Source organism: Amborella trichopoda, chromosome 2, assembly GCF_054954075.1.
Source record: "Amborella trichopoda isolate Santa Cruz 75 chromosome 2, AtrichopodaSantaCruz75HAP2 v2.0, whole genome shotgun sequence".
Taxonomy (NCBI): Eukaryota; Viridiplantae; Streptophyta; class Magnoliopsida; order Amborellales; family Amborellaceae; genus Amborella; species Amborella trichopoda.
Window position 1 is genome coordinate 13,244,999 of NC_142337.1, and position 26,504 is coordinate 13,271,502.

General features: G+C 35.9%; 2 long non-coding RNA genes across 8 annotated transcripts; one reads left to right on the forward strand and one right to left on the reverse strand.

Moving 5' to 3' along the window:
- Positions 1 to 709: 709 nt before the first annotated feature.
- LOC110008435 (uncharacterized) lies at positions 710 to 10,318 on the reverse strand. Of its 4 annotated transcripts, XR_016049206.1 has the most exons (5): positions 7,338 to 7,531; positions 6,202 to 6,323; positions 6,004 to 6,091; positions 1,403 to 1,462; positions 710 to 990 (listed from the first exon to the last, which is right to left on the reverse strand). It is a non-coding gene; the product is annotated as an uncharacterized LOC110008435 (long non-coding RNA). The 4 variants fall into 4 exon arrangements; XR_016049207.1 differs by lacking the exons at positions 1,403 to 1,462; positions 7,338 to 7,531 and adding an exon at positions 7,665 to 7,904; XR_016049208.1 differs by lacking the exons at positions 710 to 990; positions 1,403 to 1,462 and adding an exon at positions 5,378 to 5,832 and having other exon boundaries at positions 7,338 to 7,529.
- Positions 10,319 to 12,254: 1,936 nt separating this feature from the next.
- Positions 12,255 to 17,015, forward strand: LOC110008438 (uncharacterized). Of its 4 annotated transcripts, none has more exons than XR_016049209.1 (6): positions 12,255 to 12,471; positions 13,296 to 13,332; positions 13,459 to 13,550; positions 14,823 to 14,905; positions 14,999 to 15,517; positions 16,409 to 17,015. It is a non-coding gene; the product is annotated as an uncharacterized LOC110008438 (long non-coding RNA). The 4 variants fall into 4 exon arrangements; XR_002283330.2 differs by lacking the exon at positions 12,255 to 12,471 and adding an exon at positions 12,608 to 12,712; XR_002283329.2 differs by lacking the exon at positions 12,255 to 12,471 and adding an exon at positions 12,687 to 12,853.
- Positions 17,016 to 26,504: the final 9,489 nt, after the last annotated feature.

Genomic DNA, 26,504 nt, shown 5'->3' on the forward strand with positions numbered 1-26,504 from the left:
GCTTGCTCATTGTGAGCATTTTAATTTATATTTGTTTCACTCCAAGCACACTTTTTTGCATTGTGGCATTAAATGCATCATAAAGTTACTTTGCTCAATGTGCACTACACGAGTGCAAAGTGTAGCAATGTTGCCCGCATTTATAATGACCATTGTGCACCCGCGTACCGTGTAATTTACACTATGTTCCTCAAAACACATGTGCATGAAGTACTGCATAAGTGTACTTAGGACTCAGCTTTGTGTATTGTACACCGCGCACAGCACAAATCACTCAATGTGCACTATTCATGTGCAAAATGTAAGTGAGTTGCTCGGACTTATGATGAGCGTTGTGTACCCGTGCAAAATTTCCTCAACTATATGATACTCAACCTCAAAAAATGAAAATTCTCAAACTTATTTTATGTAGATAATGTGTTATAATGCACATTATTTTTAGGGCTTGAAATTCTAAATTTTTTTTAGAATCATAATACTTGAGGCCGAGATTCTTGATTTGCAAGTTTTGACGCCAGAACTACAATTTTCAATGAGTTTTGAGCTGAAACTTTACTTATTTTGATAGGGTTGCAGCCCAGTCAAAATATTTTCCTTTCTAGGATCCATATATGGTAGTGATAGTTTTGAGGTTTCTAAAAGGAAATAGCCATAATATTATACAAAATGTCAATGGTCTCAATAGAGAGAGAGAGATTGTAGTGAAGGGTTACTAAGAAACAAATTTTCAATTGCATTGAATGGATATAATTACATGAACAAAGAATTGATGTTTTCACAAGCAACTTGGTGGATTAAGTACACCAGTAGAGGTCCCCTGTACATGGGTGCATGAGGCTTGAGCCAGCTGGTTCATGTAAGTAAGCTGAACATTCTCCATCATAGCTCGGTATGGAGTTGTAGGACTACAGTTACTGTGACTGTTATTTTTGAAGCAGATGTTCCTTTAATGTTCCTATATGTCTCCTCACTTATCTCCACACCAGAATCCTGCAACAACCAATCAAATTAGCAAACAAATTCCATAACAAATGCAGATATTGTTACAACACAAATTAGGCTCCAAAACACAGATGGATTTTTGTGGCCTAAAATTTTACTTAACATCATTAGTATGATGCATAAATAATTTCAAAAAAATATTTCCTTTTGAGTTTTTGAAGGTCTAGATCCACCGCCCACCAAACGGAAAGATGAATTCACATAAAATGGCAAAGTCAGTTTATGTGTTTTTTTATGTGAATTCAATTCTTTTCTTTTTCTTTATATTTTGATTGCCTAGATCGGACATATATTCTTGGAAGATTTGGGGACAAGGAACCCTTACTTTTTGAAAGGGATTTATGCTATAGTATAAATCCATTGGTCGAGGAAAGGGATTGAGGTTGTGGTGGTAGCATACCTTGTACCTCAGTTGCACATTGTGACTTCCATTTCCATTGACAGCTTCCAATACTATTAACTAATTAAAAAACAGGTAGAGGCATGTCATCCCCACTGAATTACCTCAAAAAAATACATTGGCCTAAACTCAACCAAAAAGTACATTGGCTTGCAATATTGATATAAATTAATTTGACCACCAACAAGTTGGGTGGAGTACTAGAAACCAAATGTGCTCCATGAATTATTTCTATTGTAAATGTGCTTGGCCCTGATAATGGGGCTGGGGTTGTGGTGGTAAGCACTACATGTGCCCCTAGCTAAGGTCTAAGCTTCTATTATCACTTTAACATTTTAAAAAACCATTAACAATTTAAAAACGAGTAGGGGCTCCTTCTCCTCATTGAAAATTACATCCAACAACAAAAAAGGTCATATTAAAAAATAAGTATAGATATAGCGACGTATCATAAATTTATTTCATAAATTTATAATAGTAAGTTATATTCACGATTTTGATTATTATATAAAAATTAATAATGAATGAATTTGATTATAATAATAAAATGGCAAGTTAAAGGAAATATTATTGTATATGGGAAAGCTTTTTATGTTCTCCTACAATGTAGAACTTCTATCCTCCCCCACTTTTTCAATCATTGATTTAAAATAGAGGGCTAATCATTGATTTAAAATGGAGGGCTGACATCTATTCCCTGAAGTTGTTGCAAAATGAGATGTACCGGATGTAACCATTTGAAAGAAGTCTGTAGTAGAAAGAGAGAGTAGCCCATTCATAGGGAGAGAGAAAAGCGCGGGAGAAGAAGGGGAGGTTTCTTAGAGGAAAGAGAGAGCACGCAGATTAGAGGGAGAGAGGGCTTCCTGGAGAGGGGAGAGAGAGCAAACTGGTTGAATATTTGCTGCGGAACAAACTGGTTGTCTACATATGCAACTAATTTGTTTGCTTCCATGACTAAAACCCACCTCCAAAAAGTTGTTATCTCCATTACCCATTCTCCATTAGCAGCACCCCATGACCTCATTTGAAGAAATGCTTGAAAACACCCCAACTGAAACAGATACACGCCATCATGTTCAAAATTTCTCTTTCTCACAAGTCTTTTGCAGTAAACCAATACGTCTCCGCCTGCTCGAGCACAGGCTCAATGGACTACGCTATTTCAGTGTTTGCCCATTTGCAAAAGCCCAACATATTTGTTTGGAACTCCATGATCAAAGGCTTTGTGCATTGCCATTCTTATCAAGAGGCCATTTCCATGTACAAGAAGCTCTTGGTTTCCTCGGTTTCAGCAACCAGTTACACTTTCTCTTCTGTGATCAAGGCTTGCACCCAAGTATTGGGCTTGAGCTTAGGGGAATCCATTCATGGCCAAGCTTTGAAATTGGGTTTGAATTCTCACGTCTTTGTTGGAACTGCGCTGATCGATTTGTACTCAAATTGTAGCGAGGTTAGAAATGCTCGTAAGGTGTTTGATGCAATGGAGGCTAGGGATGCAGTCACTTTTACCACGATGATTTCAGGTCATTGCAGGATTGATGAACTGAGTTTTGCTCAACAACTCTTTGATGCCATGCCTGAGAAAACAGCTTCATGGAATGCTCTGATTGATGCTACTCAAAGGTTGGTGATATAGAAAAAGCGGCTTCACTCGTAGATGAAATGAGTCATAAGGATTTGATTTCTTGGACCACCATGATCTCGAAATTTTCGAAAAATGGAAGGTTTAAAGAGGCTATAGCTGTGCCCAAGCTTTGAGCCCCAATGCAGTAACCATGGCTACAGTGATCTCAGCTTGCGCACACCTAGGGGGCCTTGATTTAGGGAGAAAGATACATAACTATGTTAGCTGAAATGGTTTCAATCTTGATGTCGTTATAGGATCCTCTTTGATCGATATGTATGCAAAATGTGGGAGCTTAGAGAAATCCCTTCTGGTTATCTACAAGCTCCATGAGAAGAACCTCTTTTGTTGGAACTCAATGGTCGAGGGGCTCACCATGCATGGACATGGCATGCAAGCCATCAAGCTCTTTGAAAAGATGGAAAGATCAGGAGTTAAACCAAATGGGGTGACCTTTGTTGGGGTTCTCAGTGCTTGTGCCCATATAGGTCTTGTCGAAATAGGCTGAAGATACTTCTATGAGATGACCCATGAACATGGCATTATGCCATGGATTGAGCACTATGGCTGTATGGTCGATCTTTTAGGGCGAGCAAGTCACTTAGAGTAGGCAGTAAAGCTCATGGAAAGCATGGAAATGGAGCCTAATGCAGTGATATTGGGTGCTTTTTTAGGGGGTTGTAAGATTCATGGCAATGTGGGTTTGGCTGAAATTGCAGTCAATAATTTATTAGAGTTAGAGCCTGGTAATAGTGGGTATTATGTGTTATTGGCAAATATTTATGCAGAGGAGAATAGGTGGGATGAGGTTGCGAGAGAGAGGGAGAGAATGGATTCAACTGAAATAATGAGAGATAATAGTAGGACCTTCAGGAGTGTATTCAGAGCCTTGAAGACTTCTGAAGAGGATAGACATTGCATGTGGAAGGAGATTCAGCAAGTGGCGTTAAGTGGTGGAAAGAACTTTGGGAGACACCATGGTATTGGAGGTTAATCATGGATAAACAAGCTAATCAACCTCAAAAAAAGGCAGTTTCTTTTCGAGCACATAACAAGAAAAATGAAGAAGCTGGGCTAATTAAGAAAAATAGCAGCGAAAAGGGGGGAGACCAGAATATTGAGGGAAATATATAGGCGTAAGGAGACTCACATTGAACTCTTCTTTGCTCAGTGCTCAATTCACTGCCTAATCACATGCAGTGTCTTTACTTTGTAAATTGCATATACCCAAGCCTCAGATTTATCTCTCATTATCAACAATATTATTTATCAGAAAGGAAAAATGTTAGTTCTTTAGCTTCCTTTCATAACATCCAAATACTGTTTTTTTTCATATGAACATTCTCAGGCCTAAGAAATGTATCTCATTATCTGCAATGTTAGTCTTTTTTACTTTCTTGTGATCATAATACAACAATAATGTTTTTCTTACTTTTAATCTCTTTAAACACCAGAACGTAAGCACCACACTGTAGTATTCTACTTTGCATCAGATGATCCCTTACATCTTGACTCATTGCTCTATAAATTCGTGCATGGTAACGATGCATTTCGAAACGCATCCTGAAGAACCCAGACGGGAACTTCCACCAAGGGTGAAGGGGAAAGGTGTACTTAGATAGGAGCCTCTTATATATTTGTAATTTAAAGTCTTGTAGTTGGATATGTACAAACTCAGTTTTGCAGACATATTTTGATGTAGTGCCTTGCCCTCAAACTCTATGTATGTGTCACATCTATTTAAGACAATAACCTTTCTTGAATGAATTATATTTCTTACATTTTGCCTTTTTGCTAGTGAATTGGACGTTGAGACAATGTCTTTTCTTGGTGAGTTCTATTTAAGACAGAACCCTAAATACACACTAATTCTTTTTGTGGGAATCATGGATTGCAATTCAAGTTCTTCAAACCGTATTCCCAGGGAATTTTCTTTCGATTCAGGCTTGGTGTTTCCTTTTGATTCAGGGAATTTGGTCTAGGTAGTGAAAATGTTAAAATGGGCAATCAGTAGTAGTTTTAATTACTTCTCATGGTGCTAGAAGCAAATTTGGGTAATTTTCTGAGAGCATGTATGTTTCTCCTGATATCAACTGCTTACCTGATACTATCTGGTGTATGAATTTGGGGGAATTAGAAATGACATTTCTAACTGACATAAATTAAAAACAAAGGCTATCTCCACGCCCATACTATCTGGTGTATGAATTTGGAGTACTGTTATTTTAGTATCAAAAGCTAAGGAGTACTATTGGAAGCGCAAACCATCCATAGAGTTCGTAAGGGGGAGAGAGAGAGAGAGAAACATGCATACACACCCAAAGAGTGATAAAGAGAGTAAGATAGCTAGGTCATGGGATAACGCCAGAGATCTAGCAACATCAATTTGCAACATGGAAAGCTATACAAAAATTCCATTGGAAGCTATTCAACATGCACTTTGAAACTATACAAAATTCTACTTGCAACATGAATTTGCAATATATGGAAGGTATACAAAAATTCCATTTCGAAGCTCCATTCCAAGATAAAGTTTCTCCACTAGTATTGCGATTGCAAAAAATTTCTAAAATGATGAGCTTGATTGTTGAGCATTGGGCTTGCAAAAAATTTCTAAGATGATGAACTTGATTGTTGAGCATTGGGCTTGCAAAAAATTTCTAAGATGACGAGCTCGATTGTTGAGTCTTGCAAAAAATTTCTAAGATGATGAGTTTGAGGGTTGACCATTAGGCTTGTACAAAAAACTCCAGTCTTGTTCTTAAAGTTATGGCCTCTACTTTGACTTCTTGCATTGTTATCCAAACTGATGTAGTCATTGAAAATTTAGGATATACATTAGCTTGGTAACCAATTAAAAATGGAAATGAATTGATAATGGAAAGAACTAAAAGCATTTAACATAAAACACGTGCCATTATATCCTAATACAATTAATATATAACAATAAATCAGTGCAAATGTATTATCGATATACCATCAAAAAAGCGAATGGTGTACATAGCGAAGTCTACATATTGTTTCGCTCAGCTTCAAGCTCCATTGTGGGAATTTCCATGTCGGACCTGCATAAGTTGTAAAATAGTGATTAGTTGATGCATTATTTCAAATTCACAAGACAATATTAAAATATAACATTATTAAATTATAATTGTAAGCATAATTATAATTTTACCTTTGAGTTCTAAAAATTGTGATTAGTTGATGCATTATTTCAAATTCACCATCCCCAGTTGCTATGACATTATCATAACTCACATCCATAAAATTGTCTTTATAGAACTCATCTTGGTCCATCTTTATAGAAAAAACAGTAGTTGGATGTTATGAAAGGAAGTTAAAGAAGTAACATTCAATTAAGTAGTATTAGGTAGTGAATTGAACACTGAGCAAAGAAGAATTCGATTAAGTAATTCATTGAGATAAACAACCACCATTCAATAAAAAAAAAGGCCAATTTAAGGGGGTGCCCTGTTTTTCTTTTTCTTTTCCTTTTTTTTTTTTTTCTGGAGCAAGGTTTAAAACTAGTAGCCCACTTTTGCAAATTCGCAACTTGTGTCCCACTCAGTGATCAAAGACAAGAATCCCCTATTAACATGGATCCTTAAAATGACAAAAGAAATACTATCAGTTCAAAGCTTCAACAAAATAAATGCAGGAACTACAGTTTCAAAGGATCCACAAATTAACTAAAAGATATTGCTTGGCCCTGATATTCATAAAAAATGGCAAGGATAATCAGTTCAAAATTCATAAAAGGAATTTTCCCCTCAATAGGTCCAAAAAACAAACATGAAACCATTACCTCACCTTTCAGATTCAAGAAAAACTGGAAGCAATCCTATGCCCAATGGATTCTAAAAATTGCATAGATTAAAAAAACAGCAATCCAAAAATTTCACAAAAAGCACAAGCCCTCCCAAAATGGATTAAAAAAAGTAACATAGAAAACAATACTCAGCTTCAAATTTCCATAAAATGGCATGAAATACTAGGCTCCAAGGCATCTTAAAAATAAAAAAGACACCACTATGCTCAAATTTCACATAAAAAAACAGCTATCACACCTTCATAGCTCTAAATTTTACAAACTTAGTATCATTCAAGATTAAGAGAGATACTAAACAGCTATAAATTTTACAAATAATGCTAGAGAAAGAGCAAAAAGTTATAAATTTCACAAAAAGGTGTTACAGAAATTACTTTAAAACATACGCATAGGCAAACACGCATCTAAAATTAATAAAAAGAAAAATTGAAAAATAGGATACGCAAATTAACGGCGAAGATGAGAGGAGGCCTGGGCCTGACGATGGGCATGACGAAGAGCAAACTCTGTTATCGGGATGACTCTGTTGCCTCCTACCCGCCTTTGGACTCTCTCTAGGATCTTCCTGCCCTAATCCTCTGAAAAAAAATCTCTCGCCAAGAACCTCTCTTTTCCTCTTTTAATGGTGCGTGCTCTCTCTCTCTCCTCTCCAACAAGCCCTCTCTCCCTCTGATCTGCGTGCTCTCTCTCTCTCTCCTCAATTTCAACATCCTCTTGGAAAGGAGCACATCAAAATGCAAAAAACGAGGTGTATGGAACATTCACAGCAAAGAGTAGAGAGATATGATAGCTTATACAAGTGTACATACTGTCTCATCCTCATTCCCATTTGCACCTTCATCACTGAACTCCAAAAGCTCTTTGTCATGACTTGCCAAGAACTTATAGAACTTGGGATACTACAGGTGGGAAAAAGCTAAATGAAAATGGCATAATAATCTCAATAACAAGACTAAGAAAATTCAAATATGTGGGTATTAGGAAATAAAATCTCTATTTAAATAGCGGAAGTCCTAGCCCTGAGTGAAAAATTATGTGTAACAACCTCATCCTCAAATTTGGAACATCAGATAGCAGTACTATATGAGCCACATAGAGGCATCAAATATCGCAATTTCAAAAACACCATTTAACATAATTAATAAATAACTCCAATTGATATATTAACCTTCCATTAATAGTCTGACTGCATATCTTTGTGAATGTGAAGAAGTGCAAATATATATTCACTACAAACATAGAATGTGATTTCAAAATGAGCAACTCTCAGATGGTTCTTGATATAAGAGTATTACATAAGAATAAGAAGAACACCAAAGCATGATGAGAATCTCATTTTTTTTATTCGAAGTATAACGAGTATTTAAGATTCTCAGATAAAATAATGTTGGTGAAAGGTGCCCAACTACCAAGTATAGGTATGAAAATCTTAAGGAGACTAGAAGCTCTAAATACCAAGTAACCAATTGTGAAGACAAGACTAGAGGACATCATTAGAAGTTTGTACTAGTGTCAAGTTTCCTAGGGGGCAAACTAGGCGTGCTCGTTAGATCCCCATAAATAGCGGTGTTAAACTAGTTGGTTGTTGTAGTAGTTGAGAAGATCTTAGTCGTAACCATTTGCAATATGGACAGAGTAGACACCCTATTATACCAGCTAAATAGATCTTCCTACTTCCAGTCAACCTTCCTAGAGCCATCATACTTCTTGGTGTTCAAAAATTAATTGCCTCGGTAAATACTACAATCAACCAATATCGCTTTCATCTTTCATGATTTAAATATTCATCATAGAACAGAGAAACATATATGGAAAATTGGAGGGAAAATTAAAATAAGACACCACAGTGAAACTAAAACAAAGACAACCAAATACAAAAATAGGATTACAAAACTGATAAAATGTAGAATTGATAGAAATACAGAATTCTTTTCCATAAGTTTACACAAATTGCATTCTTCCCTGTGAGTAAAAGTTCCTCCTCAAAACTACCTTCAAGTTTTAGTAAATATTAATCATACATAACGTCAACAACCACATCCATATATTATTCACGAATGTTGTACTTCATGGGAAATGCTTATGCAAAAGTACACAATACATTGTTTTACGAACCAAAGATGATCATTTTAAGCAATTCAAGTTCAAAAAACTCACTTTTTCTTTCAGTCTCTCTAATTGTTTCTTGTGTTCTTCAGATTCAGATTGTGATTTCTTGGAAATCTTCCCTTTTCTAGCCTTATCTTCCCTTTTCTAGCCTTACTTTTATGTGCACAAAAAAACCCAATTCAATTTAACTCTACTGAGTTCAAACAATGCCATTTCCAGTTTGACAAGAGTGCAAATAAAAAGATAAAAATTTTGATAGAGGAAGTTCAAGAAAAGGAATACTTAACCCAATTTTGGTGAAGAGAAATGGTATTCCTCCCCATCCTATTAAAAGAGAGAAACCCAATACTTTTAATGGATATTAAGACAAAGGAAATAAGCACGCAAGCATAGAGACAGAAGAGGAGTAAGAAGAACATGACAATGGTATTTAACTATTTATTCTTTACATGCTATCAAGAGAGAGACATCCAATCAATTTCAGAGATATTCAACCAGAAGCATAGCTTTAGAAAGTGGACCACCCAACGCCTAGGTGGTCCAGAAGGCTTGGGCAAAGTACGCAAGCACAGAGACAAAAGAGAAGTAAGAAGAACATGGCAATAGATCAATTTCAGAGATATTCAATCAGAAGCACAGTTTTAAAAAGAGGACGGCCTAGCGCCTAGGCGGTCCAGAAGGCCTGGGCGCATCGCCTAGGCCTAGGCGGCCAAACTAGGCGGATATCCCTGGGCTCTCGCCTAGGCGCCTGGGAATCCGCTTAGGGGTCCGCCTGAACGTGCCTAGGCGGCTGCTTGGGTCCTGCGCCCCGCCTAGGGGTGTAAATGCAACTTTTTAAGGGTATTTTTGGGTTATTTTTTTAATACTAAAGGGGAAAAATTGTGGGTTTTAAGTTCATTTGAAATCCAAAACCCATTAGAGGCTGTTTTAGAGATAGAAAACCCAAAAAAAAAAATTTCTACTAAGCTGCCAAGGTTTTGGGCACTGGGCAGCTTGGACCCCATGACCGCCTAGCACTTTTTGAAACACTGACTAGAAGGCAATAAACACATAAGCAGAGAGAGATTCTTCCTCATCCTATTAAGAGATAACCCCAAAATTTTTCAAAAAATTTAAACTAGAAGGCAGCAGAGATAGGGAGAGCAAGCGAGCGAGCGAGAGAGAGAGAGAGAGAGAGAGAGAGAGATTTCCAATCAAACTTATCCAAAAATAGAAAATAAGGAGAAAAATACCATAGAGTATATATCTTCTTCATCAAATTGGGGCTTTCCATTGTTTTGGAGGTCATAGCGCATCGGTCCTTTAACCTGTCAAACCTTTTTCTTTAAAAAACGAGGGTTTATCATTCAAGTTGAAATGGGTAAAAGGCAAAATACCCTTGAAATGGGGTGGCAACGGGTCGGAATGGGTCTCTGTTGATAGGGGTGGCAATGGATCCGTACCCGACTTAGGACCCGCCTGGTATACCCGTTCGGGTTTGGGTATGAATCCAAAATTTGGACTCGATAGGTCGGGTCTAGGTCCAAAACCTGGACACGAGTATTATTCGAGTCTGGGTCTGAGTCCGGGTTCAGTTGGACTTGACCCTTACCTGTAAATTGTTGGAGATAAAATACTTCGAGCCCTATTCGTTTGGATGTATTAAGGATCATATACGATAAAAACTCATAATCATTTTTAACTATTAAACGACAAATAAGAGGGCTTGAAATCTAACAATCGGTGATTGTGACCTTTTGCCAATAATTTGGGTATATGATGGCAAAGAAAGGGCAAAAAACAAAAAAAAGAAGCTCATAGTGAGGCTGGCAATGGACACGATCAACCTGGGACCCGACGGGTACAGGTATGGGTCCAACTTTTAGACCCGATGGGTCGGGTCCGGGTTCGGGTCCAAAACGTGGACCCGAATACATCCGGTCTGTGTTCGAGTCTGAGTCCAAATCCTAGACCCAAATACATTCGGGTCTGGGTCTGGGTCCGGGTCCGGATCCGGGTCCAGCTGGACCCGACCCATACCTGACTCGTTGCCACCCCTATCTGTCGACCAGGTTTTATATGGACCCGAGCAGCCCGGACCTGAGTATAGAAATTAATAAAATAAATATTACATAATTTATTTTTATATTTTTTATATGGGGTCTTAGGCCTAGACCCCTTCCGACCTAATAGAGTTCATTTTAAACCCGAAACCGGACCCGACCCAGTTTGAGTTTGAGTATTGGGACCTAGACCCAACCTGCTGGGTCCAAAACATGGACTCAAACCGATAACTGAGTTGGGTCAACGAGCTGAGTCAACAAGTTGGCCCATCCCAACCACCACCTCTATAATGAAATAATGGGAAACGGGATCTTGGAACAAAGGTAGGGGTGGCAACAGTCGGGTTCGATTGGATCCAAACCGGAACCTAAAGTATTCGGGTTTGGGTCTGATTTGGCTAGTGTTTTGTTTGTGAATTTTCTTTTGAATCTATTGGTTGAGAAATGAGGTGTATCAGCCGGTAATATTATTATTTATTATATTATGGGAAAGTATAGAATGAGACTCGTTACATTTGGTACAAGGTGAGATATTAATCTTGACCATTGGATGTGAAATTGGGTGGCTGTAATTATTCTATTGACCTTGCTCAAACTTCAATGTAATTTTCTCGAACGTAGTGACACATCCAAGCTATCAAACTTCACATCGGATAGTTGTAAGTAATTGTGACTACCTTATATCAAAGGTAAATGGTACAATCCCTTATATTATTAGTATTGAACGTCACAAGATTACTTTATATATATATCAGGAACTTAAAGGGTTTATCTTTTTAAAGGATGCGGTTAAAGACTCACATGAAATGGAGGCTCCTTAATAATTTTTTTTTGAAATAAAATTTGATCCTAATTTTTAGGGAATATATAATCTTTAATATGGAGATTATTAATCTGTAAAAATAAATAAATTTTAAAAACTAGAAATGATATGTTTTGGCGAGAATATTTGAACTGTTGATTATACTTTTTCTTTGGAGGACTATTACTTAAGGGATTTTGTTTTGGTTGATGGTGTAGATCTCTGGCCCACACAGTAACAGCTGCTAGCTTGGCCGCACCAAACAATTTTCTCTTTTTAAATAGCGGTTTTACTTCCTTATAAATAATTAGCTGAAAACGATATAGTTTTAGCTAGAAATAACTAAAAATAACTAGAAATTTATGTAAAAGGTTATTTTGGGATTTGTGTTAGATTACTTAAAAGGGTATGGTTTGCATAAGGTTGCAACCTCGAATAATGAAAATTAGGTGTACCACCAAATTTTATTGTAAGATGTAATATTTTCTCTCTCTCGCTCTCTCTCTCTCTGCCCAAATCCAACTCTCTTCAAGCCTTTCGCTTTCCTGATTTTGAGTTTCTCTAACTACAATTTTCTCTCTACAAATGTACACAAATATATACCCTTCAAAGCCTTCCAGGTATACCTATTACGAGTCCGAGTCTATGGTTTGGACCTAGCAGGTGGGTTCAGGTTCCAATGCTCAAACTCAAATTGGGTCAAGTCCAGTTTCAGGTTTAGTTTGGACCATATTAAGTCGGTTCGGGATCTAGGCCTCAATATACAACATATAAAAATATAAAAATATAAATTTTGTAATACTTATTTTTTTTATTTTCTAGACTTGGGTCCTGACTTACTGTGTCCATATAAAACCTAGTCGACTGAGACTCATCCTGACCCATTGCCCCCCCTATTTCAAAGGTATTTTCATCTTTTTACCCATTTCAACTAAGTGAGAAATCCTCGTTTCAAAGAGAAGGGTTTGACAGGTTACAAGACCGGTCCGCCATGATCTCTGAAACAATGGCGAGCCCCCAATTTGATGAAGAAATATATTCTATAGTATTTTTCTCATTATTTTCTATTTTTAATATTTTTAATTCATTTTAGTTGGAAATCTTTCTCTCTCTCTCTCTCTCTCTCGCTAGTGCCTTTTGGTTTTATTGTTTTGAAAATTGTTGCGGTTGTCTCTCTTCCTCATCTAATCTTTCTCTCCCTCTCTCTAGTGCCTTTTGGTTTTATTGTTTTGAAAATTGTTGTGGTTGTCTCTCTTGCTCGGATGAGGAAGAATCTCTCTCTCTCTCTCTTTGCTCAATGCTTATTGCGTTCTGGTTGAATATATCTGAAATTGATTGGATTTCTCTCTCTTGATAAATCTTGTAAAGAATAAACAGTTAAATACCATTGTCATGTTCTTCTTACTCCTCTTCTGTCTCTGTGCTTATGTGCTTATTTCCTTTGTGTTAATATCAATTAAAATTATTGGGTTTCTCTCTCTTAACAGGATGGTGATGAATACCTTTTCTCTTCACTAAAATTGGGTAAGTATTTATTGTCCAGAACTTCCTTTATCAAAAATTTTATCTTATTATTTGTACTCTTGTCAAACTAGAAACGACATTGTTTGAACTCAGCAGAGTTAAATTGAATTGGGATTTTTTGTGCAGATAAAAGTGAGGCTAGAAAGGGGAAGACTTCGAAGAAATCACGATCTGAATCTGAAGAACACAAGAAACAATTAGAGAGACCGAAAGAAAAAGTGAGTTTTCTGAATGTGAATTGCTTAAAATTATCATCTTTGGTTTGTAAAACAATGTATTGTGTGCTTTTGCATGAGTATTCCCCATGAAGTACAAAAATTGTAAGTAATATATGGATGTGGTTGTTGATGTTGTGTATGATTAATATTACTAAAACTTAAAGATACTTCTGAGGAGAATTTAGGAACTTTTACTCACAAGGAAGAATGCAATTTGGGTAAACTTATGGAAAAGAATTGTGTATTTGTATCAATTCTACATTTTGTTAGTTTTTTAATCTTAGTTTTTTATTTGGTTATCTTTGTTTAAGTTTTGGCTGTGTCTTATTTTAATCTTCCCTCTAATTTTCCAAATATATTTCTCTGTTCTATGATGAATATTTTGATCATGAGAGATTAAAGGCATCTTGGTTGGTTGTGGTTTTTATCGAGGCAATTAATTTTTAAACACTAGGAAGTATGATGGCTTTATAAAGGTTTACTGGAAGTAGGGAGATCTATTTCGCTGGTATACTAGGGTGTCTACTCTATCTATATTGCAGATGGTTACGACTAAGATCTTCTCAACTCCTACAACAAAAAACTAGTTTAACACCGCTACTTATGGGGGTCTAACAAGCACTCCTCGTTTGTTCCCTAGGAAACTTGACACTAGTACTGACTTCTAATGAGGTCCTCTAGTCTTCTATTCGCAATTGGTTACTCGGTATTTGCGCTTTTAGTCTCCTCAAGATTTTCAAACCTATACTTGGTGTTGCGACCAACATTAACATATATGGGCAACCCATTTTATAAGAGAATCTTAAGTAGTCGGATTAAAAAAATGAAATTCTCATCATGCTTTGGTGTTCTTCTTATTCTTATGTATATGCCTATTTCAGGGAAACACAAGATAATCGAGTATCATGAACCATCTGAGAGTTGCTCATTCTGAAATTACATTTATGTTTATAGTGAATATATATTTGCACGTCTTCACTTTCACAAAGATATGCAATCGGACTATGAATGGAAGGTTAATATATCAGTTGGAGTTATTTATTAATTCTGTTATATGGTGTTTTTGAAATTGCAATATTTGATTCCTCTGTGTGGCTCATATTGTACTGCTGTCTGATGTTCCATATTTGAAGATGAGGTTGTTGCACTCATAATTTTTCACTCAGTATTAGGACTTCCGCTATTTAAATAGATACCCACATATTTGAATTTTTTTTAGTCTTGTTAGTGAGATTATTATGCCATTTTCATTTAGCTTGTTCCCACCTATAGGATCTGGAGTTCTATAAGTTCTTGGCAAGTCATGACAAAGAGCTTTTGGAGTGAAGATGCAGATGGGGATGTGGATGAGACAGGTTTTACATTTGTATAAGCTATCGTTGCTCTCTACTCTTTGCTGTGAATGTTCTATACAATTCGTTTTTGCATTTTGATGTGTTCCTTACCAGGAGGATGCTGAAATATATGAAGTCAGTCAACAGTTTGGAGCACTTGCAGAAATGGCTGAGAAACCATCTGTCAAGGTTATCACCACTGCAATGGTTGATTCTTGGTGTAAATCTATTCAGGAAGAGAAAAGTATAAGACCTCTTCGTTTGCTCATTCAAGCTTCAGATCTGCTTGCCATTATGGTGATGGCGATGATGACTCTTCCTCAAAGCTTCGCATCATGTTGAGCAGCGTATTCAATAAAATAATGGTGTTTGTTCTGAGTGAGATTGATAGCATTTTTCGATCAGTTTTTATACTTCCTAGTTCGGGTGGGAAGAAGGAGACCATTGTAGAATTGATGATTCAAAAGGCTTGGAAGAGTCATCGATATTTAGTGAAATCATTATCTTGGAAATGCCCTTCATGTACTGAACCCAATGACGAATGGGCAGATGATCTTGTTCACATTTAAGCATCTCAGACATTCAGCCATATTCTTGGCAGCATTTCCAAACCTCTTGAGGAAGTATATTAAGGTAATGCAGATTTTGTAGTTAATAGAGCATTTAATAGAGTAGACTGGTGGACTAGGATTCATGTTGTTGAACCCAAATTATTGAGAAAAGGCAATGATGATGATGATGAGATTTCGTAGTTAACTTTTTGGAATGGAGTTGATAAATATAAAAATATCTTGATTGCTATTGTCTCTTACATATCTTTTGCTGATGCAGATTTCATAGTTACTATGAGCTAGAATAATTGCTACAAACATTATATTTTCTTTGGTCAATTTGCTATTCAAATTTTAAACTTTAGAAATTTAACACCATTGAATGTGCCCCGTAGTGATTTGTTTTGCTATGATATTAAGTGATATCATGGATCAGGTTGTCTATCTTGTGCCGTGTTGCCATGCAATGAGAGGAGCTAATATGCGTGAGAAATTATCTTTCATGGAGATAGTCCTGGTGATTATTTTGTTTGTTTTTCATTTTTTTAGGAATTAAATGTGGGGATTCTCACATAGTTGGTGTCTCTTTTCTGCCCACATGAGCTTCTTCATCTGGTCTTTTGTTTCTTTTTCCTTTATCTTCTTTCTTATTTTCTTTTTTCGGTTATGTTTCTCTGGTTTTTATGCTAATTTCATTTTTAATCTATCCATCCTACTTGACCATTAAAAAATGCAAATGTCTTACAGAGAGTTTCCCCTTGTAGAACCTATGCAGTGGATGGAGCTATATTTCTTTATGTAACAAGTTGCCATCGTTAGGGTATGGGGATATGCCCCATTTTGATAGTTTCCTTTCTTTTTCAGTGATCTAATTTTCTCTCATTTAGTAGTAGGATGATAAACGAAGAAATATGGTTATCCCTCTGACTAATACAGATCTACCCAAAGAAAACCTAATTTTCTATCACGACAGGTGCAACAGTTCAAAACCCAAACATTTGGAGGATGAAGTTCAAAGCCCGAACATTTGGAGCATGAACAAGTGCAGGCTCAAAAGTTCAAACCTGAACATTTGGAGCATGAACTAGTGCAGAACACCGATGCGGACTTGGTCTCAGAGTTGGAGCTCTCTTCAGATGAAGAAGAAAACACGCCAGAGCTCGAACCACGCCTTGCCTTGAAGAGCCAGAAGACAAGATCACTCCAAGAAATGAAAATCTGAGTCCCTAATTTCCAAGCAAAAATTTCGAAATCTGGGGTAGCTTTTGATTGTCTTTTCATTTGTCTGATTTATGTCTAATTTACGTCTAAAGTTCCTTCTGGCTCATTATTAATTTCCCAAGCTGTACTTATAATTGTAGTAGTCCATTTGGTTGATTCACTGTATTGGTGTTCGTTTTAAGTCGTTATAGTGTGGGTTAGTTGTGTAGGTTTGTTGGTTGATTTGTTTTTTTAAATCCTTTGGTTGGATCTCTCTACAAGGTCTCCCCTAGTTAGATTTGAAATCAGGCTACTAGATCACCTAGCTGTGAGATGTAAAGTCGGGTGCTTATGAATACATCATTAATTGTGCGAATAAACTTTTCTCAAATTTTGTGTGGAGAAAAGGCATACCTCTGATTTCACATCTACAAGGGGGGAAGACAATGACTTCCATATATCAAAGATAAATAGCCCTTTGCTATAGGTATCTCAACATGTTTAACTGCAAATTAAAATTGATGATGATGCAAGGTTCAAAGCTCTATAATTAGATTTTATGGATGACAATGGGCCGGCAGCCTACCTTTGAAATACTAGGGTCTGAGCCACAAAATGTGGCCAGACAGTTGGAGGCCTGTGTGAGGGCCAAGGCCATAGTAGGGCTAACCCGGCCAAACTCCATTTTTTTCCATTCCTTTTTTTTTTTTTAATCTATTGGGATAGGCACTGCCTGGCCTGAACATGTCTAGGCCCCTTGAGCCCAATGTGGATGGGCCTTTGTCCATCCTTAGCCTGGCCCATTGTTTGTCCTAGATACTATGTAGGAGTTTATTTGGGAATTGGACTTCAGCTTAGTTGTTTTAGTTGTTGGTGATTCCTAATTGATGATTCCCAAGTTCAATTCCTAGAGCTGAATCAAAAAAGAAAAATAAGTAGATCAGTAATAGACAAAAGATTGAGAAATAGAAGAGAGCATGTGGAAAAAAGGAGAAAACTAAGGCTTTAAGATTTGGATTGGAAATCACCCAACCAGATTGGGAATCAAGTGGAAACCAACCTAGTTTGTAATTGAAATTATGAATCAGACTGGTTCCCACAGATTCATTTGGTTCCCCGAGGAAACCGGCAGGTTTCATGTGGAATCTAGATCGACTGGTTCTCATGATCTATATTTTTTTTGTTGGAAATTTTGTCAAATTACCATGAGAGATGAACAAGTTAACTCTTTGCCTGTATCTTTTTATTCCTTTTTAAAATACACATGAAAACATGGTCGTGTGTTGGAAATGGGCAAAATATATTTTATATTTGGGTATTTAGATAATTTGCCATATTTTATTATGCTTTCTATTTAAATTTTAAATTTTTGCTTTTTTATTGATCAATTCTCACATATGAAAATTGGTTGGATCCTGGATGCCCGGTTCACCATTTGTTCTAACTCTTTAAAGACAAGTAGCGCTACCCTTATCATGGGAGTAGGTGTAGGCTTGTGGAGAATGATCGAGTCTAGAAAATCATTAGATTTTGAGCCCCATCAGTGGGGCCCTCCTAGCCATTTTCTTTTGGTGTTCTTGATCTCAAGATGATGTATGAGCCAGTTTTTCCTTTTGGAAAAAAGAAAAAAAGTTTCAAATCAATTTATGATTTTGTAAAAATCATTTGTAACAATCTTAAAAAACAAAAAAATAAACTAAATGTTGCAAATTTTGATTTAAAGATTATGGCCCCTTTGATTGTAGCCCCACCAATCCACAGTGATCTTCTTCAATTATCCACAGTGTCTTCTTTCAATTTTAAGAAAATTGTGCTGATGTCCTCCAAAATATCCCTTATTAGGAAAAAGTTTATATAGAGCTAAGGCTGAAGTTGTTATGTTGCCCAAATATCCTCAAATTGATCATCTTGACATCAAGATGCATTGACATTAGACAAATGGATTTCAATTTTTGTAAATATTGTATCTTGTAATGTATTTTTGGATCGGCAATTTTCAAAATTTCTAAGTTTTCATAGATCGGCTTGATCTATACTATTTTTGAAGCTTTAAATTTTATAATTAAAGATGAAAATATATTTTAAGGTCATCACAAAGATTTCCAGTATTGAAACCATATTTCTCAACACTATGTGAAAGTGTGATTTACTTTGATTGTTTAGAGCTTCGGCTCTATACAAATCACATTCTTTTTGTTGAATTATGAGGTGACTTTTTACTTATTTTGATTGGGTTGCTGTCGTATCAAACCATTATCCTATAAAAAAAGGTAAAATTCTTACTTATTTCGGCCACGTATTATAAAGTTGGGTTATATTACGGTGCTCACCCTATGGAATAATTTATCATCATACTTTATAATTTTTGATACTTTTATATCATTGTTTTGTACGTAGAGTATTGTTTTAATAAGGGTATTTTTTTATCATTAGGAGGGATATGATGTCATCCACATAAGGTGTGACATCAACTACATGAAGCATACTAGTGGTATTTAATGCTACATGTGGGTGATGTCACACTCTATGTAGATGGCATCACATCTCTCCTAATTACTAAAAATGTCTTTAAAATCTATATACAAAACAAGGGTATATGTATACAAATTTTGTTGAGTACAATAATGAATTACTTCATAGTGTGAGCACCCTAACATAACCCTATAAAACATAACTCAAGTTGGTTTTATAGATTAGAAAATGGTGCAATTTTATAGGAAAATGGTTTGATAGGGTTGCAGCCCTATCAAAATAAGTAAATCATCACCTCATAATTCATCAAAAATTACAATTCAAACATTGGAAAACCTTTACATTGATAATTTTGGATTGAACATATTAGTTGTGAAAACAAAAAGGTTTTAAACTCTAAAAAGTGTGTATATTAACAAATTATCTAGACCATCCATTTCACCCTAAAATTAGGTGTTCATAGACCCGTAAGATCTTTATCAGTTTTTTAGTTTCAAATTTATTATCGGTGTTGGAAATTGATTTAAATCCATCATGTGTATTACCGTTATTGAAAGTGCTTTCTAGACAAGGATTTGAGGTGAGGCTTTATTTTGTTTTCATAAAGCGCATGCCCTAGAGAAACTTTATCCTTTCTTTATTTACTAAAGACATAGGCATTCTATAAAACGAAAAAGTTTATATAGAGTCAATGCTCTAAACAATCAGAGCCCCCTCAAAAATTTCACTAAAAGAGGTTGTTTTGATGCTCAAATATCTTCAAATTGATCATCTCAACATCAAGATGCATGGACATGAAAAAAAAATGGATTTCAAGTTTTGCAAACAATTCGCTTTGTAACACATTTTTAGACCTTCAATTGTTAATATTTTCAAGCTTTCATAGTTATGCTCAAGCTACTCTATTTTTTAAACTTAAATTTTATAATTAAAAATGAAAATATATTTTAAGGCTATCACATATTTTCATTATTGAAATATTTAAAGGTGCGTTTTATTGTGATTGGTTAGAGCCTCGGCTCTATACAAACCGCACCCTTTATAAAAGTTGTATCCTAATATCGAATTCTGGAGGGAAACGAACTTAAATTATTCTTTTTACATCCACCAAACCATCTCAATGGCTGTTGATGACGGATAGCGGTTGCTAAAATGGATGGTCAAGATCAAATAATTATTTTGCACTACGTGATCTGGACCGTCAGATGCGCGTCTACCTTCTCTTTCCACCAACCCAACGCATCCATGGCGAACTAGAAAGGCTAGGTTTTGCTCTGTGTTTTTGCCCCTCCGTAGCTAGGGTTGATTCAACCGGTTTCCCCGACTTCTGTAAATTAGGGTTTTGGAAGCCATGGAAGAGGTTGAGAACAAGCAAGTGATCTTTAGGAACTTCATCACTGGATTGCCCAAAGAGACGGACATGGAATTAAGGACTTTGAAGCTTTCATTGAAAGTTGCAGAGGATTCGAGAGCTTTGATTGTGAAGAATCTGTACCTCTCTTGTAATCCTTACATGAGAGGAAGTATGAAAGAATTTTATGAGTCTTACATTCCTCCATTTTAGCCTGGAACGGTTAGGCCTCTGCTTCTCTCTTTCTTATTTTGAGCGCATTTTCTCTCTCTGCAAAACATTAACCAAGCAACCAAATACTTGGTACTTTCTCTCTACAAAGGAGACCAAAAAACAACCACCATAGACTGGCATATTGAGAACTCTCTTTCCCTCTTTTTCAATTGAGAATGAATTTTCTCTCTAAAACTAAGCCAGAATATGAGTAGTTTTTTGTTATTGCAAATTCTTTGCTTTCCTCTCTAAATTCCTGTAATCTTTTACTTGAAATTAATTATTCATTCTCTAAAAATTCATGAAAAGATAGTACACAGTAAGTGCATTTACCTTTGTATAAGGAAGTCACTTGTACTCTTGCCCTTTAGATTTCTAATTGGGTGCCTAGGTGTGTGCTATTGGTCGGGCTTAAAGTTCAAAATAAATTTCTCAAATTCTGTGTACCTTTTTAATATGCCAGGTTTGACATCTTACAGCTAAGTACTTTTGTGACGTCTTTGTATCAAAAAAAAATGATTTTATTATACAATCCTATTTTTCCATATATATATATATATATATATATATATATATATATATATGAGTGGATTCTGTACGCCCACTAGCTGGCCGCTACAGTAAACACCAATGGCTTAGATTGAATCTGGGTCGATCTGACGGTCACGACCTCATTTTGTGTTTGAATTTTAATTTTTTTCTACAAATCCAAATCATTTGAAATTTTACGTATGTGTTCTTCTCATCAAGGCGCGCCTAATAAAAATATAAAAAGAAATAATTCGTAAAAAAATTGACCAAAATACCTCCGAAACATTTCGGGGGTGTATTGGTCAATTTTTTCATGTAAAATATTTTTTTTAATATGTTTTTTTAGATTTTCATATTTTTGAAAAACACACATCCAAATTTTCAAGTGATTTGGGTTTGTATAAAAAAATTAAAATTCAAACACTACCGGACATCCGTGATCGTCATATGCCCATATTCAATTTAGGTCGTGGGCGTTTACTGTAGTAGTACGCCTATAGGATATTTTCCCTATATATATTTATATATGGGAAAGTATGGGGTTAGCCCGCTCGTGCACCCCATTGAGATGAGCCGAACGGTGATGACGAGAAGTTGAAAATTCGATGGTCTAAAATGCTATAAAAGAGGTCCAACATTTACCCCAAAAAAGAGCGGGTTTTTTTTAAAACGTTGACTAGCTGGTACATTGTCAACGATGCCTTAAAAAGAGCGCCTCTCGCTCTCTCTCTCTTCTGGATTTCCCTCTCTTACTTCCTCAAAAAAGCATTGCACTCTCTCTTTGCCGCACTTCCTCTATCTCCTTGGTTTTTCTCTCTCCTACTTCCCAAAAACCAGACATGCTCTCTCTCTGCATCTCATTCTCTCTCTCTCTCCTACTTCCCAAAAAACCAGATGCGCTCTCTCTCTGCTCGCACCCTTCTCTTCTCACTGCTCTCGGCCTCTCGCCTTCTCGCGGCTCTTTCTCTCTCTCTCCCTCCTACTTCCTAAAAACCAAAGGCACTCTCCCTCTGCTTCTCACTCTCTCTCTACTCGCACCTAATTCAAGTAACTTCTACTCGCGCCCTCTCACTGCTCTCACCTTCTTCCTGCTCGTGCCCTCTTGCTGCTCGTCGAGAGAAGCCGCTCGCATCCCTCTTCACTGTGCCTCTCTGCAGCCCAACCCATATGTAAAGGTTGTATTTGTTTGAGATTTATAGAGCGTTGCAAAAACCCCAATAGCTCTCTGCATCAAATCACAAGAGCTCATTTCCAAACTCACATCCTACCCCAAGTCTATAATAGAAAAAAGGACATGAAAACCTGTCAAATGCTTGAAATTAAAAGCATCATTGGAAACTTCAGTATAATATGGAAGTTTTAGAGTCTATGATGAGAAAGGCGGCCATCTTTTCTTTGCTATATTTCTTGTCTATTATTGATAATACATTTTTTGCCCTGAAAATGCATAGATTAAGTTTCATTTGATTTTCTATTTTCTTTGGGGTAGGGATTCTTTTTTTCCTTTTAAAGTGTACCTGATTCCTCTTCTATTCATGCACGGTCACTGTTTTCTTTTCCTTTTGATGTTCTTTCGTGTTTATGAAGCTCTTATGAAGCTTTAGTAGGATTTGTTGGTTTCATACCTTATCTATTGTTGTTTTCAATATGATCTTTCTCAAAATTGGATGTGCAAACCTGTTTGTCTTTATAGTTTGAAGCTCCGCCAATCAAATAACCTATATTTAAGCTTAAATTAAATAAAGAGTCCATCTTACAATTAGGTATAGAATGAGAGGGATGGCTGAGGTTTTTATGTGTGCTGATGTTTCCCAAAATTTTATGCTTTTTTATTGTATAATACGAAGTTCATTTTTTTACGGCTGATTTTTTTGATTTTTATGTTGATTTTTCTCAGAACATGTTTTTGCTCTTTTTTGTTTGTTAATTGATATTTATGCTGATATTTGGAAGTTCAATGATAGGTTTTTGCTCATAATAGGATTTTGCTCAGATTATTTGTTTGTTAAAGAATAGGTTTTTTGCTCAGAACATGTCTTTGTTCAAGAATAGATGTTTGCTCAGAACATTTCTTTATTAATTGATATTTATGTTGATTTTTCTCAGAATAGGTTTTTGCTTAGAGTAGGATTTTGCTCAAAATATTTGTTTGTTAAAGAGTAGGTTTGTAGCTCGGGACAAGTCTTTGTTCAATAATAGGTTTTTGCTCGGAATATTTCTTTGTTAATTGATACCTATTCTAATTTTTCTCAGAGTTGGTTTTTGCTCTTATTTGTTGGTTAATTGATATTTATGCTTATTTTTGGAGGCTCAATAAGTTGGGTAAGTTTAATTTATTGGTAAATGATTGGATTTTACTAAAAATTGAACATGAAGAGTGGTAAATGCTTTCACGAATGGTGCAATTTGACTAAATTGGTTCTTCTTATTTTTTAGAAGAAAAGATTGGTTTTTGCCATATCACTTGTGTTGGTTCAGCTAGGATGTGGGTCTTATAGTGTTTTAATATTGTGGATCCGTTGGACTATCCCTAGCGTCACACACGATCAGTGAGCCGAGCCCATAACAATTGGTATCAAAGCCAGACATGGTGGATCAAAACCTAGATCGTTTGGAGTCCGAGTTGGGGAGTTTGAAGGCAGATCAGGAGCGAAGTTTCAAGGAGGTGATGGAGTCCATGCAGCAGATGCTCGTTGCGATCAATACTCGACTCGATCAATGGAAGAACAGCCGAAATAATGATGAATCTTCCAACAGTCAACTGCCACCAATGTATACAAGGCAGACACTTACGGGTTCACTTCAAAATGGAAGTATGGGGTCCATTGGAACCTACCTTCCACGAATGGTAAAATTGGACTTTCCCAAGTTCAATGGGGAAGAAGACCCTACCAGTTGGGTGTGTGGAGCTGACCAATTCTTCGAATTCCATCAAACACCGGAAGAAGATCATATCCCTCTTGTCTCAATCAACTTAATAGGTGATGCACAACTATAGTACCAATTAACGAAGGAAGAGGGTAGGATTGCCACTTGGGAGGATTTCAAAAGTGGCTTCCATGTACCATACAGTCCAACTCAATTCCAATATTTTTTTGGCGATCTCATAAAGCTGCAGCAAACAGGGTTGGTACGAGATTCCCAAACAAAGTGTAGTTGTTCTATTCTATACAAGTCGCATCTTTTAACTTTTAAGGTGCTTACATTTATTATTATTTGTTTGTGACGCCCATCAATAAAAAAAATATTCTTTTAACTCCCCCAACTTTATAGAACCCTTGTCACATACCATTGTGATGTGTAACGCATAACATGATAAAAACTTAAAAAACTTACTTTAACCATGCCGCTCTGGTTTGATACGTTTGAATGACCTAGAGTGTAAAAATAAAAAATAACATCATAATAATAATAATAATAATAATAATAATAATAATTGTGTTGGATGAATTTGTATAAAAAAAAATCCCATGCTCGGTCATATTAGGGAATTTTTTTTGTATATTTTCACGTATATCAAATGTGTTTAAAATTTAAGGAAAGTTATATAAATGTCCGTTTTAGTTTTTGTTATTACCAAAATATCGAATACTTTCTATTATTATTGATATGTCCGTTGTTTTAATTTCATACCATTTTTTAAAAAAAAGACGAAATCACCCATTTTTGATTTTTTCAAAATCGAAATCAGGCCAATTTCGGTTTTTGAAAAACCAAAAATTTAAAATTTTTGATTTTTCAATAGCAAAAAATTTATCTCTCTTATAGATCCTTTGCGTATTCTTTATTTAGCTCTTTCTCTCTCTCCCCTTCATTACCTCTTTCTCTCTCTCCTTCATTTGACATGTATCTCATTCATGACCTTCATTTTTTCCATGCCTTAATATTCTAGAATAATTTGACATGTATCTCATTCATGACCTTCATTTTTTCCATGCCTTAATATCCTAGAATTTGGACGGAGAGAGAAAATTGTAGAAGGTCCTTCTGCATAGCCAAGACCTTCTTGCTCTTCTCAAGTGTGACATTAATAACGTAAAATCTCCTTCCTTATTATTGGGGTCTTTTCCAAATGCCTTTGCTACCAAATTCCCTCTTCCCTTCTTACTTTTCTCTCTACAAAACCCATCTTTCACAAACCTCAAATTGTTTGAAAATCCCATATATTTTTTGAGTCCTCCCACACCCATGTAAGTAAGACCTTAAAGGATCACCATTAAATTTTAGTACAGATTTATAGAAAAGTTATCAATAAAACCCATTCACCTAAGTCTCACACCCATGTGATAACGTTTTTAGCGATTTGTATCAAAATTTAATGATGATCATTGGAGTCCTACTCACATGAGTGTGGGAGGGCCTCATAATGTCATTACTATACATATATATATATATATATATATACCTATGGGCGAAAATTAATATAGGCCATCCATTTTTGTGAGATGCTTAGATCTAGGTCTGAAAATGATTGCTTTTATTTCCAAAATTTTATGATAATTTTATTATCATTATATTAACAATATTAAAAAAAAAATGATTTTGAATTTATAAAGGCCTAGATCTTGAAATTTATCAAATAGACAATCTAGATTCATTGTTGGAGAGAACTCATTTTGGCCATATATAGGTTGTAAGTTATTATTAGTATTATTTTTAGATTGATTATTGAGATAAAGAGAGTATGTGTACAAAATTTTGGGTCTTACAAATACCACAAATATAGTTTTTTAGAAGGTGTGGTTGCATTATACTATAATACGACTGTTGTGGGAGAGAGAGATAGATGCCAATTGAGGGGGGGAAGGGAGACACAGAGACGGAAAGGTAATGGGAGGGGATCAAGACTCAACCATTGTGGACATGATGCTCGAATTGATGGCAATGTTGGCGTATGGTTGGTGGAGGAGTAGGTGGTTTGTGGGCCCTGCATGATACCATTTGGTGGGGAACAATTTGGTTTCTTCAATTATTTAAGATTTAAAAATAGTTCTTATAAAGAATAAATTTGTCCTTCCAAACCAGTTCATAACTTAATAGAACCAGATATGTCAGGCCAAAACTGGAAGATTTTTGATAGAACCTGATCTCTTGGGGGGAATTGGGCGGATCCCTATGTATTAAAGGATCCATAAGGGTTCTAACGATTCCCGATCTTAATATGGGCAATTCTGGATCAGGTCAGCGACATTTCAAACGACATTTCAAACATTGGTCTCGAGCATAATTCAAGGTTCGTTCACTACTTATCTTAAAGTAGGGAAATGACTTGGTTAGCCCAGCCTGACTCACTGAGTAGGGA